The sequence below is a fragment of the Rattus norvegicus genome, chromosome 13 (genome assembly GCF_036323735.1).
Source record: "Rattus norvegicus strain BN/NHsdMcwi chromosome 13, GRCr8, whole genome shotgun sequence".
NCBI lineage: Eukaryota > Metazoa > Chordata > Mammalia > Rodentia > Muridae > Rattus > Rattus norvegicus.
In genome coordinates, this window is record NC_086031.1 from 66,136,125 (window position 1) to 66,152,912 (window position 16,788).

Here is a 16,788-nt window from a genome sequence, read left to right on the forward strand (position 1 = left end):
CGAGAATACACTATATATACAGACCTTGAAGAAATAAGTCTTGTATTCCTAGAGCCCAGCACAGTGCTTGGTACTCAGTAGCTGCATGAGAAATATGTGTTAAGATAATGAGAGACGGGTGTGTGTACAGGAGACAGAGTAGCCCACATGTGCTTGATTGGCCTTGACTTAATTAACAGCAAAAGTGTCCCTAAGACTGCCTGTTATATGTCCATCTCTTCACCCATGCTCCAAACAGCTCATTGTTACCAGCTGCCTGTCGCCGCTCATCAAACAATTGGTAGAGTCAAAGGCTCTTCCTTTTTCTTTATAAAAACAAAACAACAAAAACCCAGGCTTTATTCTGTAGCCTAGGCTTGCCTGGAACTCACTCTATAGCTGAGGCTGGCCTCAAAATTGCAGTGATCCTCCTGCCTCGGCCTCCCTAAGAGTTGGAATTTCTGGCATGAGCCCAGACGCATAGCTTACTTCTTTTCTGTAGCTTACAGATATGATGCCTGCGGTTCAGTAACTGTCCCAGACATAGGGTTTGGAAATAGGACAGCTGAGGCTCAACCCTGGGTCATTTAACTCCAAGTGTAAGACGCTCTTTGTATTAAAGAGAAATGATAGAATGAATATATATAAATCACACACACACGCGCGCGCACACACACACTCTCCTAACATGATATATGTGGGATTTATTGGACTGGCTTACACGATGTGGTCTGTAGTCCGACAGTCTTATGAAGTAAAGGCCCAAATCTGGTAGTCGTTGAGTCCACAGGGCTGACTGTCTCTGTAGTTCTGGTTTGGCAATGGAGTTGTGCTTGATTCCTGCAGAACTGCCAGTCTTCAGTCTACAGAGGAATCCTGAAGAAGTGGATTCCTGCCAGCAAGAACTTGTCAACAGGTGTGAGGACAAGCAGGCAAAAAGCCTCGTCCTTTCAAGTCCTTCTGTGTGGGCTGCCACCAGGTGTCACCCAGAGTCAGGGTGGGTCTTCGTGCTTTAAGTAATCTATTTTTAAAAATTGCTGGCAGTGATATCATACACCTTTAATCCCAGAACTCCGGAGGTAGGCAGAGTTCGAGGCCAGCCTGGTCTACAGAATGGTCTACAGAAGCTACACAGAGAAACGCCGTCTTGAAAAAATAAGAAAGAAAGAAAAATCCCTCATAGGAGTGCCCAGTGTCTTGGGCTTTGATTGATTCCAGATGTGGCCACCTTGACAATGAAGATTAGCCATCACAGTCTTCATTGAGGCCTCACTGCCCTCAATTCTCCCCAGGGGTTTTGCTCTTTGTGGTGTGTGAGTGGCTTACGAGACAGATAGACATCTCTACAGCTATTCTTTCAATCATCAGTGTGGTTACTTTTATATTTATCTACTTATTAGGTTGTGTGTGTGTGTGTGTGTGTGTGTGTGTTGTATACATGTGTGTACAAATATGTCTGCAGAGGTGCCTGCCCATGAATACATTGTGGAGGTCAGAAGTCATGTCTTGAGTCTTCCTCTCGCACTGTCCACTTTGTTTTTTGAGACAGGGTTTCTCACTGAACATGGAGCCCCCTGTAGCATGGCTGCCTACCAAGCCCAAAGAACCTCTTGTTTTCATTTCTCCCTCTGTCACTGGAATTACAGGGTGTTTGTTTGTTTGTTTGTTTGTTTTTTTAACATAGGCACCGGGCTTCATTGTTTGCACAGCAAGGACTTTGTCTATCTCCTCAGTTTTAAGAACCTAGCAAGACGGGGTTGGGGATTTAGCTCAGTGGTAGAGCGCTTGCCTGGGAAGCGCAAGGCCCTGGGTTCGGTCCCCAGCTCCGAAAAAAAGAACCAAAAAAAAAAAAAAAAAAAAAAAAAGAACCTAGCAAGATAGTTTAACAGGTAAAGAAGCTTGCCACCAAGCCTGATGACCCGAGTTCCATCCCCAACACCCATATAGAGGGATGGAGAGAACCCACTCCCTGAAATCCTCTAATAGCCACACTTGCTCTGTGACAAGCACATGTGCACACACACGGAAGATAAATAAATAAATATAATAAAAAGCTAGACATAATGCAAATATAACAATCCACTGACAGGAAACCAGCAGGTTTTGTTTTTGTTTTCTTAGAAAACTTGGCTTAGGAGACTAAAACAAAATTAAAAATAAAAGGCGTGCAGAAGACTGGCATAGCTTGGAGCTTACCCACTTACCTATGACTGTACGTGTCATCCCTTCTCTGAAAGAACCAAGTTAAGATGGTAGAAAGGCCCAAAGAGACCTATAATCTAAAGTGGCTTCCAGAAGCAGACAATTCAAGATTTATCACCCATCGACTAAAAACATATCATTCTAGCCACAAGACTTAGTCAAGTTTTTCTTGTATTTTAGCATAGGGAGTTTCTGTTTTTAACACTCCCCTTGGACTTGTAGCTCTTTTCTAGTCCCAAGACCACTGAAATAATTAGTGCTACTCTTATGCACAAAAATATTCATCTTAAAGAAACTAAACAGACTAAATGAGATGACTACTGCGACAGGCTTTAGGGGAAGATGAATCAATATTGCTTTTGCTTCCCCTGGAGACCTGGAATGGTGCTTTACGTGTCCCAGATCTGACTGTTTCTGCCTCACATCTGTCAGAGCATTTTATTAAAGTAATGAACTAGCATGTATCTGAAAGGCCCAAAGAATGAATTAGAGGTTTTATTTTGAAGCCTGGTTTGGTGGCATGTTCCTGCAAGACCAGCTCTGGGAAGGCAGAGACAGGAGGATCACCACTATTTCAAGACCAGCCTGGTCTATGTAGTAAATTCCAGGCCAGCCAAGACTCCACAGAGAACCCTGCATCAAAAAGAAAATCAAGCCTTTTGGCTGAGTGACAGACACTATGTCAGTCAGCAAGAACAAGTGCCAACAAAAAGTGACAGGAAGGGAGCCAAGAAGGAAATGGTTGGTTATTCTCTGTCTCTCTGCCTCTGCCTCTGTCTCTGTCTCTGTCTCTCTCTCTCTCTCTCTCTCTCTCTCTCTCTCCCTCTCTCTCTCTCTTCTCTTCTCTTTTCTTCTCTTCTCTCCTTTTCTCCCTCATGCTCCCTCCCCTTCCTTCTTAAAAAAAGGGTCTCTCTGTAGCCTAGGCCATCATGGCACTTGCTCTGTATATGGCCTAGATCCACCTGCCTCTGCCTCCGGTGTACGAGTGCCAGGATCAAAAACATGCAACGCCACCGCTCTGAATCTTTTCTGCTTTTGTTTTCTGTTGTTCTTTTGTAACAGGTTGTCTGGGAACTCACAAAGAGATCCACCTGCCTCTGCCTCTGAGAGTCTGAGATTAAAAGCACATGTCTCCAGACCCAACTGATCCATTTTCTAAGAAAGATTAGTTTGATGTGAAAACCCCAGCTAATTCAATATTAGAAACATTAGACTCAAGGAATCAAAATTGCATGTGATGGCCAGGAGGATCATTTGTTTGAAGTGAGCCTTGCTTCAGGACAGAATAGTAAAGTTGCATTTAGAAAGTCCAAGCTAATTCCTGAGGATGTTCAGGGCAAAAAAAAAAAAAAAAAAAGAAAAAACCTCTCAGACTAATTTCTGTGGGCTATGGCTGTTACCCTCAACATGGTCAAAATATGGCAGACCATGACTGAAGCTCATGTTGATGTTAAGACACCCAATGACTGTTTGCTTTTCTGTGCTGCTTTTACTGAAGAAGAAAAAAAACAAAACAACAAAACAGTAACCAGATACAAAAGACATCTTATGCCAGCACCAATATGTCTATCAGATCTGGAAGAAGAAGATGAAAATCATAACTGGAAAAGTACAGACAAATGACTAGAAAAAGCATGGGTGAAGAATTGATTACAGGCCAAGCATGATGGTGCATGCCTGTAATTCCAGCACCTGGGAGGCAGAGGGGAAAGAAATAGAAAAGGCTCTTCCTTTCCTTTCAGCGGCATGAGGCAGCAAGATGGCGGTACAGATTTCCAAGAAGAGGAAGTTTGTAGCTGATGGCATCTTCAAAGCTGAACTGAATGAGTTTCTCACTTGGGAGCTGGCTGAAGATGGCTACTCTAGAGTTGAAGTTCGAGTTACGCCGACCAGAACAGAAATCATTATTTTAGTCACCAGAACACAGAATGTTCTTGGGGAGAAGGGTCGTTGGATCAGAGAGTTGACTGCAGTTGTCCAGAAGCGGTTTGGCTTCCCTGAAGGTAGCGTAGAGTTGTATGCAGAAAAATTGACTACGAGAGGTCTGTGTGCCATTGCCCAGGCAGAGTCTCTACGATACAAACTTCTAGGAGGGCTTGCAGTTCGAAGGGCCTGCTATGGTGTGCTTCGGTTCATTATGGAAAGCAGGGCTGAGGGCTGCGAGGTTGTGGTGTCTGGGAAGCCCCGAGGACAGAGGGCCAAGTCCGTGAAGTCTGTGGATGGTCTGATGATTCACAGCGGAGACCCTGTTAACTGCTATGTTGATACTGCTGTGCACCATGTTCTCCTCAGACAGGCTGTGCTGGGCATCAAAGTGAAGATCATGCTGCCCTGGGACCCAGGTGGTAAGATTGAGCCCAAGAAGCCTCTGCCTGATCGTGTGAGCATTGTGGAACCTAAAGATGAAGTCTTGCCCACTATCCCATTTCAGAACAGAGGGGTGGGAAGCCAGAGGCACCCGCCATGCCTCAGCCAGTACCTACAGCATAACAGGGTCTTCGCAGCTACATCTGGAGGCTGGATGTTGACTTGTAAAGACGTTTAATAAAATCTTGAACAAAGAAAAAAAAAAAGAAATAGAAAAGGCTTGCTAGTCTACCTACCCTCTTCTGAAGAGTCTTCATTGGAAAGTAAAAATGCAAACCCAAGTTTTGTTTGGGAAAACTCACAGAGCTCCATGCCAAAGATGGCCGTTCTGAGATGGCTACTGGAGATGTCAGGGCTAAAGTTGAGGGAGCCAACAGATACGAACCATCAGTCCAAGAATCTCTATGAAATTCAAATGTTTCTTAGGGACATATAAAAAGTCCTATTTGTGATGGTTTGTTTCTGGGAAAGAAGAAGGGGAAGGAGGGGGAAAGGAGAGACAAGGGAGAGGATGCGGAAGAAGAGAGAACAAGAAGAGGAGGAGGAGGAGGAAGAGAGAACAAGAAGAGGAGGAAGAAGAAGAAGAAAAAAGGGAGAGAGGAGAGACAGAGAGAAGAAATAAATTGTCAGGTGGCCAGGTGCTGGTGGTTTATGCTTTTAATCCCAGCATTCAGGGAGGCAGAGGCAGGAAGATCTCTGAGTTTGAGGTCAGCCTGTTCTACAGAGCAAGTTCCAGGACATCCAGGGCTATGCAGAGAAACCCCATCTTGAAAAAGAATAACCATTAAGACTTGTTTCTTTGTGACCACTTTGTGACCAGTCAGTTAATAACGTATATTAGTGTGAGAGAGTGTAATATCTACTTTCAAATATAAGCTAAAAAATGTTAGTAATTTCTTTTATTTGGTTTTCTTTCTTTCTTTTTTAAAGATTTATTTCTTATGTATACAGTGTTCCACCTACATGTATGCCTGCAGGCCAGAAGAGGGCATCGGATCTCCCTACAGATGATTGTGAACCACCTTGGTTGCTGGGAGTTGAACTCAGGACCACTGGAGGAGCAGACAGCGTTCTTAACCTCTGAGCCATCTCTCCAGCCTTAACTTTTGGTTTTCTAACATGTAGAAACTATTCCATCAAAGAAATCTTCTCAGTTGGTTTTTTTTTTTTTTTCTCCTTCATGTCTTTAATCCCAGAGGCAGGCGAATCTAAGTTCAAGGCCAGGTTGGTGTAATAGTGAGTTCCAGGACACTCATGGCTACCTGAGACCCAGGACGGTTGAGGGGAAGGAAGGAAGCCTTTGGGTTGTTTACTTCCTGAGCTTAAGGAGCTTCTCTGCAGGATGGAATGTCTCACCTCCCTCAGGACAGCCTATTCTTTCACCTTCTTTACAAGCTGTCCTGCAAGCTGGAACGTTTATAATCCTAGAAGAAACGGCTGTATGACCCCAGCCTGACGTTCTGTTACGTGGTGTAGGTATACAGCTTTAGTTCCCAGACTTCACACTCTTGAACCTCATCCAATCGCCACCTTCATTTGACCATCTCTGGAATTTGAAAGGCCACTATGCATCTGCTCTCTATGCAGTTGTCTTGTCTTCCACACGACCCAGTGCTTAACTCCTTGTCAACCTGGTCATTCTTTGACTTGGCATGTGTGTGTGAGTGTTGCGTTTGTCTTGATATGTGTGCTAATGCATGTGTCTGTACATCCATGTAGAAGCCAGAGGTCAAAGTCAGACTACTTGGGGTTTCATACATTTACACGATGTATTATGATCATATCTACCTGCCATTATTCCCGCCCCCAAAGTCTACTACTTTTTCCTCTCTGCTCTGGACTCTGGTTGTGGGTGCCTCTGGATGTTCTCTCTCTCAAATTTACAACGAATATCTTCCCCTTGTGCTGTCAGTCTATACACCATAGTGCCCTATCCAACCCTGCCACTCTCCCAACTTCACGACCTCCATTTTTTGTGTTGACATCAATAGCCCCAAGTTCAATTGGTGTTGCCCTTGTGCATGGATACAGGCCCATCCACTAGGGCACAGGCAAGCTACTTCCCCAAAGGAAAATTAGTCTCTTTCTCAGGAACCGTCAATTGCAATTAGCTCCTTTCCCAGGGGTGGAGGCCCCTCCGTAATCCATGCTGGAATCCTGATTGCCTTGGTCCCGCGCATGTATCCGCAGGTGCTGTGTGCCGCAGCCGCGTTACACCCAGAAATCCGCCTCGACCGCCATCCTCGTCTGTCAGCTCTTACATGCTTTCTGCCTGCTCTTCCCTGATGCTCCCTGAGCCTTGCACGAGGAACTTAGTGTTGGCAATTCATAGTTATACTTCACACTTTATCCATTGTGGGGAGCTTTTGGGACCGCTTCTAGGAATTTGACATCAGTCTAGGACAACGAAGTAGTCTCAAGGCAGGGGAATGTATTATACTCCTTGTATCTTGGTCATCCTGATAAACCCCTAGACACCGTGACCACAGGACTTTATTGCCTTGGTTTTTTTTTTTTAAAGATTTATTTATTTATTATATATAAGTACACTGTAGCTGTCTTCAGACACACCAGAAGAGGGCATCAGATCCCATTACAGATGATTGTGAACCACCATGTGGTTGCTGGGATTTGAACTCAGGACCTCTGGAAGAGCAGTCAGTGCTCCAGCCCGTTTATTGCCTTGTTTGATTACTTTGATTATTGCCTTGTTTGTTCCTTGACTACTTTGTTTATGCCTTACAACTGACCATATTCTTTGCATGTACCTAGAATGATATAAAAGCAGATTGGGAAAAAATAAACCTGCTTTAGCTTCTGAATGTGCTGGGGTCATGTTACAGTGTTGTCTAATTGTCTTTTTCTCTTCAGTCCTTGCTCCCTCCCTTGGAAACCCCGTTGGCTGACTGAGCTGGCTTGGTCAATCCATGGAACATTTGATCAGATATGAGTCTGCCTTACCTGCTACCGTAAAAAGAAGCTTCTCTGACCAAAGTTAACAGGAACACAAATCTACAGATACACACATAAATATAGACATTTTAGAAGGCATGGTGGGGGCTGGGGATTTAGCTCAGTGGTAGAGCGCTTGCCTAGGAAGCGCAAGGCCCTGGGTTTGGTCCCCAGCTCCGAAAAAAAGAACCAAAAAAAAAAAAAAAAAGATTAGAAGGCATGGTGGTTTGAATGAGATGTTCCCCATAGTCCCACAGTATTTGAATATTTGGTCCCAGTTGGCAGCTCTGTTTGGGGAGGTTTTGGAGGTGTGGCCTTGTGGGAGGAAGTGTGCTGCTAGAGGTAGGCTGTAAGAGTTGAAAAACTTAGGCCATTTCTAGTTCACTCTGTCTACTTCATGCACGCTGTTCAAGATGGGAGTCCTCAGCTTCCTGCTCCCGCCACTCTGCTGTCACATCACTTAGCCCTCTGGGACCACAAGCTCAAGTAAATGCTTTCTTCTATCGATTACTTTGGTCGTGGTGTTTTATCACCGCAATAGAAAAGTAACGACTACGGAAGCCAGTTTGACAGCATGGCTACGTAACACCACAACATCATCTACTCGAACTTTTTAAACGGGGTCTCTTACTGAGTGTCGAGCTGGCCGCCGGACTAGAATGGTTGGCCAGGGATCCTCCTGCCTCCGCCCACCAGCACTAGGATGCCAGATGCTCACCTGAATGGGTGCCGAGGACCCAAACTCAGGTTCCATGATTGTGCAGCACACTTTACCCGTGCAGCATCTCCTTCAGCCCTGCCTCTCTTCCGAGTTCTCCCTGTTTTCCTCTCGGCTCATTCTAGCTCTAACAAACTCTCTGTCCTCATATTTGCTGGGCCTCAGCATATCATTTAGATCGACCTCGTGGAAAGCTAGATTTGACCCTCAAACACAGAAGAAACAACCGGCCTACGAGGCTAGATGGAAGCCACCACCAAGTGTGCTTATGCTGAGAAAGAGGATTGCCCCGGTGAAGTTCAGTCTGAAGCAGGATCTCTATCTCAGTTTCACTTAAAGCTTGTTCTATGCACATCGCACCGTGCAAATGGATTGTTGCTCACTCTTAGGAAAACTAGCTGAGCCTCAGTCACAAGTGGCCAGCTGTTCAGAACATGTTCCAGTGAGGCAGGAAGGCTGCACTTCCTCTCCGGGTTCTGTATATTATTCCATTCATCTGGCTATGAATATAACCCCCCGAGAGGGACAGTGGAACACTCTGAACCATTTTCGGTCTAGACTGATGTCTGACTTGAGAACTTGCAAAGAAAGCCACTTGAAATCTGCAAAAGGACGTTTGTTGCAGCTTTTTTCCCCTTTAACATGGCATGTGGAACGTCCCAGATAAATGCAGCAGATGCATGTCACATTTGGGGCATATGGTTTGGGGACCAGCTCATAGATGACTAGGGTTTCTATTGTTTCAATGAACACCGTGACCAAAAGCAAGTTGGAGAGGAAAGGATGCATCTGGCTTACACTTCCACAGCACTGTTAATCCTAGAAGGAAGTCAGGACAGGAATTGAGATAGGACCGGAGCCCAGAGGTAGAAGCGGATGCAGAGGCCACATGGGGTGCTGCTCACTGAATTGCTTCCCATGCTTGGCTCAGCTGCTTTCTTAGAATACCCAGAACCACCAGCCCAAAGATGACTCCACACTCTACAGGCTGGACCCACCCCTGTCAATCACTAATCTAAAAAATGTCCTCCAGGCTTGTCTACAGCCTAGCCTTATGGAGGCATTTTCTCAAGAGGTTTCCTCCTTTCAGATAGTTTGTATGTCAAGTTGATATAAGACTAGCCAGCACAATATTCAACTACTGAATATAGTTGTTACCCATCATGGTTAAGGACATACACATTAAATTAAATCTTTGCTACTGCAAAATGGAAATACAGTTTGAGGTGTGCCCTTTTCTCTCTTCTCTCATAGCAGTTATAAAGCACTAAGTCAATTAACACACTAACAGGAAAAGGCCATCAGAGGCCTTATCTCATGAAGGTGAACATTTTTAAATAGTTATTAAAAAGTAATTGGACAGGGCTGGAGAGCTGGATCAGTGGTTAAGAGCACTATCTGCTCTTCCAGAGGAGAGTTCAATTCCCAGCAACCACATGGTGACTCACAACCCTCTATAATGAGATCTGGTATCCTCTTCTGGCCTGCAGGCATACATGCAGACAGAAATCTGTATGATGTATTAATAATAAATAAATATTTTTTTAAAAAATAAAGAATCATTAGGGGTTGGGGATTTGGCTCAGTGGTAGAGCGCTTGCCTAGGAAGCGCAAGGTCCTGGGTTCGATCCCCAGCCCCGAAAAAAGGAAAAAAAAAAAAAAGAAAAAAAAATCAGATAAAGTAAATATTGATAAAAACGAAACCTAAGAGGAAATAAGAGATACATAACTGGTCCCAAGAGAGTGGAAGTCTTCAGATCATTATTAATAATTAAGTGACTGGGTGTACATTTAATCCCAGCACTCAAAAGGCAGAAGCAGGGAGATCTCCCTGAGTTCAGCTTGGTCTACAGAGAGAACTCTATGACATCCAGGAGCTACAGAGTGACACAGTCTCAAAAAACCAATAAAACAACAACAACAACAACAATGAAATGGAAATCTGGGCATTTGAGCACAGTGGCACAGGCCTGTGATACCACCACTTGGAAAGCAGAGGCAGGAGATCCCCTTCAAAGCCAACCTGGTCCTTACAATTAATTCCTGGCCAGCCAGGGCCACTAGGCAAGACTCAGGCTCAAAATGAACCTCAGCAAACCAAACCAATAAAATAGATAAACAAATGGGATAAGCTGACAGCATAGACCGATAGTGGTGTTACTTCCTAGGAAATGGAGGTTTCCCTCTCTCTGTTCGTGGTCTTGTTAATAAAATAATTTGGAAGTGAGCATGGAAGGAACTTGAGGACCAAGTACCAGGGTAGGCAGGCTATAAATTTCATCAGTTGCCAGGATGAAGGAGATACAGAAGAGAGGACACAATGATTTTAAGAAATCAAACAGTAAGGGCTGGGGATTTAGCTCAGTGGTAGAGCGCTTACCTAGGAAGCGCAAGGCCCTGGGTTCGGTCCCCAGCTCTGGGAAAAAAAAAAAAAAAAAAAAAAAAAAGAAATCAAACAGTGGGCAGCACCATAGAGCTGGTCCTGGTGGCATAGGTGGAGAAAGCTGGCCCACCCCTAGCCAGGGCAAAACAGGAATGAGCAAAATGAGGCAGCTGGCCCTGGTGGCAACCACACAGGAGAGCTGGTGGGCTGAACAACACAGTCTTCACCCAGGCCCTGATCCAGGACTTCAAGTTGGCTCACCCAACATCTACCTCATCTATGACCTACTGGAGTTCCGTGTGTAGGGCTGGTCCTGCAGCTCCAAATCCACAGGATCTTCCATGACACAGGGTAACAACAGGAGCCCCCTGAGGATCCAGCATTGTTAGTGTCGAAGAAGCCAGAGGCCTCCAGCGGCACCCATGACTCATTGCAGTAAACATTTGCAAGTAAAGCTGTTTGGGCAAAAGGGAAACTGGGACCCACTGTGACACAATACAGTTTCCAAAGGGAACTGTTTGTTTGTTTGTTTGTTTGTTTGTGTGCTATTCTCTTTTGTTGTTTTAATTTTAATTTTTTATTTTCTTTTAGCAGACAGATTGCAAGAGCAGAGGGAAGAAATGAAGGGACAGGAAGATAAATGGGATTGGGGTGCATGATGAGAAATTCAGAAAGAATCAATAAAAAGTTTTTTAAATGAAAAGAAACAAAGAAACAAACAAAGCAGGCAGATTCAGTAACAAAAATCAAGTAATCATGCCAGCCAAGCACCTACATGGCAGAAAGTATTGGGGCCTCTAGAGAAGAACAATTAGAAAAGTCCAAAGTGCCCAGGCTTTGGCCAGTATTTAGGGGAGAGAAAAAGGAGGAAAAAAAACAGGAAGGAAGGAAAAATGCTAGTGTTTTGAGCAGCTCAGAAAAGTCCACAGGACACATGACGGAAGTTCTTCTGGAGACTGCATCAGAGCAAAGAGACAACTGTTTTATATCACAAAGAGCCCAGTCATTCTTTCCATTCTCTTAGCTTGACTTCAGGTAAATAATTTTCCTATGAGGTGGACTCCTGATCCCATGATTGATTGACAGGCCCAGCTGGATTAACTCTTAAAAGAAGAGACAATACAATGTAACTTTAAAAGAGAATTATTTATTTTATGTATATGGGTATACTGTTGCTGTCTTCAGACACACCAGAAGAGGGCATGGATTCCATTACAGATGGTTGTGAGCCACCATGGGGTTGCTGGGAATTGAACTCAAGACCTCTAGAAGAGCAATCAGTGCTCTTTACCCCTGAGCCATCCCTCCAGCTCCAAAGTAACATTTTAGTCTTCACAGGAGACCAGAATGGCATCTCTCTACTTAGGACCAGAGGATTCCATTCTTTCGACCAGAAAGAAAGAGCTTCCCCTTCATGGACCTCAACAGAGCCGGGCCACCCGCACCTTTCACAGGATAGTTGAAGGTCTAAGGAGTGGCAAAGCCAAGGCTTACCTTTCTAGTGTTTATAGGGAAATGGGAGGTGGGGTCCACAGGTTCAGTGGCTTCAAAGGCTTCTGACATGTTGGATACTCAAAAGTTTAGACCCTAAAATCATCCAGGAGCCAGACCAGGAACCAGAGTCTTCCGGCCTCCAGCATGATAAGGCCACAGACATTTCTAGCTTCGGGCCATGACAAAACCAGACCTACTGCTTCGGGGCTGTTGTAGGATTTTAAATGAAGAGATGACCCTGAAGCTTCTTCTGGAAAACACCATTAATGTTCATGCACTGGCTAGAGAGAACTCTTGTTTGTAAGAGGAAAACTAGTGAGCAAGCAGTTCAGTAAAACAGGGTTTTAAATAGGATATTGGGGGGGGGGGTGTTTCCTTTTTGTGGTTCATATGCAGTTACATACATTGTGACAGGGATCTTGGATTACCAAGTAAGCAGTGTCCGCTAGAATGAGAGGGGAGGGCGGGGCTGGTTGTGCAGTGTGGCCCGTCTTCACGTATGCAAAGAGAACTCTCCAGCTTGCAGGTAGCCCGGACTAGACGCTGACCAGCCCACGTGGCTGTCTCCAGTTTTTCTTCCTCTTAGCCCTCTGGGGTTCCCTCCTCCCTCTACTAGAGGGTCTCTGCCCTAAACTGTCTGTCCCACTCTATCTCCCGTCCTCATCACTGTGTTCGCTTAGCAAGGGCTCTGGGACAGAATCCATAGTGCCAAGAGAGAAAAGACTGGAAATGGATGTGGTTAAAACAAAGGAGATGGGAGTGGGGTCGTAGTTCAGCCGGTAGAGGGCTTGCGTAGCCTGAACCGAGCACTGGGTCACGTCACTGCATCAAAGCTGGTGTGGTGACACCACATGCCTGTCATCACAGCCACGGGGAAATGGGACAGGAAGATCAGATGTCTAAGGTCACCCTCAGCTACACAGAACAGTCCATGTTAGCCCGGTCTGCATGACACTCTGTATTTAAAAAGAAAACGAAGAAAGAAGACAAAAATACTGCACCACAGCCTTGAGGGGACTCCAAACAAGTTTGCTGTGTTTACCAATTTGGAGATATTGATCTGAGAAGAATGAAAAGGTGATCATGAAAAAACAAGATCTGAAACTGCCCACACCAATAATCATCGCGTTACTCAGATAAAGACTGACAAGACAGGCGGGGTCCTTTGCTCAGTTGCCCCCGGAGAACCTAAAGCCTTAAATACAGGAATGGGTTCAACGGTCAGGGCTGGATAAGAGGAATGATAGAAGATTCATCGATCCGGGAGCACTGTGCCAAGATCTACTGGCGAAGCTCTGGCTTGGCTTACAATTTAATTAAGAGACCAGAGAGCTGTAAGAGTTGATATGATAATAAAAAGGGGAAGCTTGCAAAGCTTTACATGACGAAGCTGTGTTTTATTTACTAGATTAATTAATTACTTTTCTATTGCCGTGGTAAGACTAATTGACCAAGGCAACTTATAAAATAAAGTGTGTAACTGGGTTTATGCTACCAGAGGGCCAGAATCCAAGATAGTAGAGCAAAGGCAGTGTCAGGGACAGCTGAGGTCTCACACGCAGAGGTGTAAGCAGAAGACAGAGAACGCACTGGGAAAGGGGCACGAGTCTTGCAAAACCTCAAAGCCCACCTCCAGTGACATTCTTACTCCACAAGGCCACATCTCTGAATCCTCCCTAAGCAGCCATAAGCTAAGGGCCAAGTTATTCAAGTGCCCAAGAATTATGAGGGATATTTCATGCAAATCATCACATTTACTTACATGTTTTGTGGGAATAGATACTGTTCGTCTTAGTTAGGGTTTCATTGCTGTGAAGAGACACCATGACCAAGGCAGACACGGTGCTGGAGGAGCTGAAATCTCCATGTCTTGATCCAAAGGCAGCTAGAAGGAGATTAAGGATTGTGGGATGGTGGGCTGTGAAAGGTAACCTGATTCCCAGTCGAGATAGGTCGAAGCCCCAGGGACCCTAAGGTGCTTCCAAATCTCCCAGGAGATCAGGCCCCTCTCGTGTAGCTACAGTTCCCTACGGCCCCCTGTAGGGAAGTTTGAGACAGATCAGTCATGTAGGGCAAGGCCCCAAGCCCCTCCTCCACAGGTGAGGATGTGACCTCACAGTCATAGAATCAGGACCACACCCCTAAATATGTAAATGAGGTCTTCCCAAGCTCTCAGGCCAAACCAATAGGAAGTACCTGCTGTCAGACACTGACCCATCCCAAAACCATATTTAAAAAATTACTATTCAGAAGGGTTAAAAGTGTGCAAGAATTACTCCATCATCTGAAAGAGCTTCTGTCATAAGAGCTGTAACACCATCACTTGGGAAAGAGATCCGCAATCCTGAAATTGCTGCCAGAAGCTAGTCTGGCATGACACTCTGCAGTCTCCTGCTACCTAGCCGACTTCCTGGAGCAGCCAAAGCAGCAGCAGGGGAGGTGGACGTGGAGCAGCACCAGCAATGGAGGCGGCAGAGGCAGTTCTCGCTCCCTGCACGAGTTCTCTCCCTTTCACCTGAACCTGCACACCAAGCTAAACCAGAGATCTCTGTGTCCAGTACAAAGTCCAACACTGGATCACACTGGTCAAACTTGAGCATATATCTGAGGCCTCGAAGCCCCACCTCTCCAGTGACACACTTCCTCTAACAAGGCTACACCTCCTCCAGTAAAGCCACACCTCCTTATAGAGCCACTTCCCAGGGACCAAGCTTATTCAAACCACCACACTATTTCAAGTTGGAAAGAAATTGCCCAATCTAGCATAGGAAAAGAGACCTGGGTACCCTTCAGGCAGTGTTAATTGGATGTGCTAAGTGTGAACCAGTAAGTTTGCTGCTTAATGCCACAGGGTAGAATAACCAGCTGGGCTGCTGGTGGGAACAAATTCTCTGTGTGGTAGCCAGAAATAAAGCCCAGACGTTGGCTTATAGGAAGAGCCAGAAAGTGTCACCCAACTATTGAATTAGAGAATTCCCACTTGAGAGACGTTCCATAACTTGTTATGAGACATTAAGGAAAGATACCCCTCTGAAGGAAAGAAACAGAATAATCTTACACACCGAAGAGCCTGTGCTGTCTTGGGGGATGTCAGAGAGTTAGTCTAGTGGGGAAGACAGGAGCGAGAAGAACGCCATAACAGGATGAAATGGCTCCCACGGGAATGTGCTCCTTGAGGAAAGTGAAGAGACCCACCGATGTGGAGATTCGTTTCTCCTCACATCGACTCTAGATCTGTGTGGGGATCCAATAGATTCTACCAATAACTGATGACATAAAGCCTCTGGGTTTGTGACTGCTGATTGTATACAATACGGAGTAATGTAGAGTAGCATAGCTTGACCCCAACAATCAGATTGGAGAAATAAAATATTCAAATCGTTTACTAGACCTTAATCTTTCTCCCTCAAAACATCCTTAGCCCCACCTAATGAGAATTTAGGCTAAATATGGACCAGTGAGTAATTATAGATTCTTCAAATTGCAGCTCTTCCAAAAGAGTTATAAGGCCTGCGTGCTGCGTGTAGTTTTAAAAACACACTACCGCCTTTGCCCAGGACCGCGGTGGCACTGCCAGCCCCTCCTGGCTCCCTTCTGTTCCACCCGGTTTAGCTCTGGGATCGGCTGCCACCAGCCATAACCCAACACTCTTGAGTCCTCGGATAAAGGACACAGGCATCGTGTCACTTTACAGCTTTCCCTCTGTGGCACAATTGCTGGGCAGATACCTCCCACCCGGAAGTTGTGTTTTTACCAATTTATATCTCCATCTCTCCTCCTTCCCTAAACTTAGTGGCTTGTTCCGCCAGCCCCTGCCAAACAAGGACACAAGATAGGAGAGGTTTTTTTTCTGTCATGCTTTGGAGGAAGGAGAAGGCAGCAATTAGGTAAGCCCTCACAGAGAGCTGGGCCCGCGGCCTGCGCTATGGCCAGTGGCCAAAGATGTTTGGCAGGGGCTAAGTGGAACAAGTCGCTAAGTTTAGGGCAGGAGAGGCAGAGACGATAAATCGGTAAGGGCACGCATTTCCAGGCGGGAGATATTTGCACCTAGCAATTGTGCCTAACAGGCAAGTTAAGGTAACAAGGCTGTGTGTGTGTATTTTATCTGCGGATTCAAGGGTCTCCGGAATGGACTGGGAGTGAGAGCCCTGGAGCAAAGGGGGGTAGAAAGAGAAGCTGGGTCAGGGGTGATGGCTGGAGCTGAGCCGGGTGGAACAAAAGAGCAGGGAGGGGCTGGTAGTGTGGTCACTGTCCCGAGCAAAGGCAGTAGTCTTTTTAAAACTACATGCAATGCATGTATAATTTTTTTTGGGCGGGGGGAGATCTGATTCCCCTCTTGCTAATTTATATCCAATAATCTGGTGGGAAATGTAAGGTTCTAGCATTCCCTTCAAAGAATCCCACTGATTAGTACATGGTTACAACAATAGGTTGAATCTGATTTCCCAACTTACACACCTCTCTTTGATGGAATTTTTGTTTAGTAGACACTGGAAGATTGACTTGACCTCTGATTCATAATGCAGAGGGGAGGAGGACAGGGCAAAGGTCACATCAGAGCAATGATCCCCTTGTTGACCTGTCACCAGAACAGGATCGTGAGAAGAGAAGGGACTTGAGGACTGGTGACATACAGGCAAGATATCCAGGAAAGCAGGGCTTAGTGTAAGTTTAAGGAAATATTACTTGATAA

The 16,788-nt window shown here is 45.4% G+C and overlaps 1 pseudogene; it reads left to right on the plus strand.

Annotated features, from left to right (window-relative positions):
• Positions 1-40: 40 nt before the first annotated feature.
• Positions 41-13,479, plus strand: LOC134481567 (small ribosomal subunit protein uS3-like; annotated as a pseudogene).
• The last annotated feature ends 3,309 nt before the right edge of the window (positions 13,480-16,788 follow it).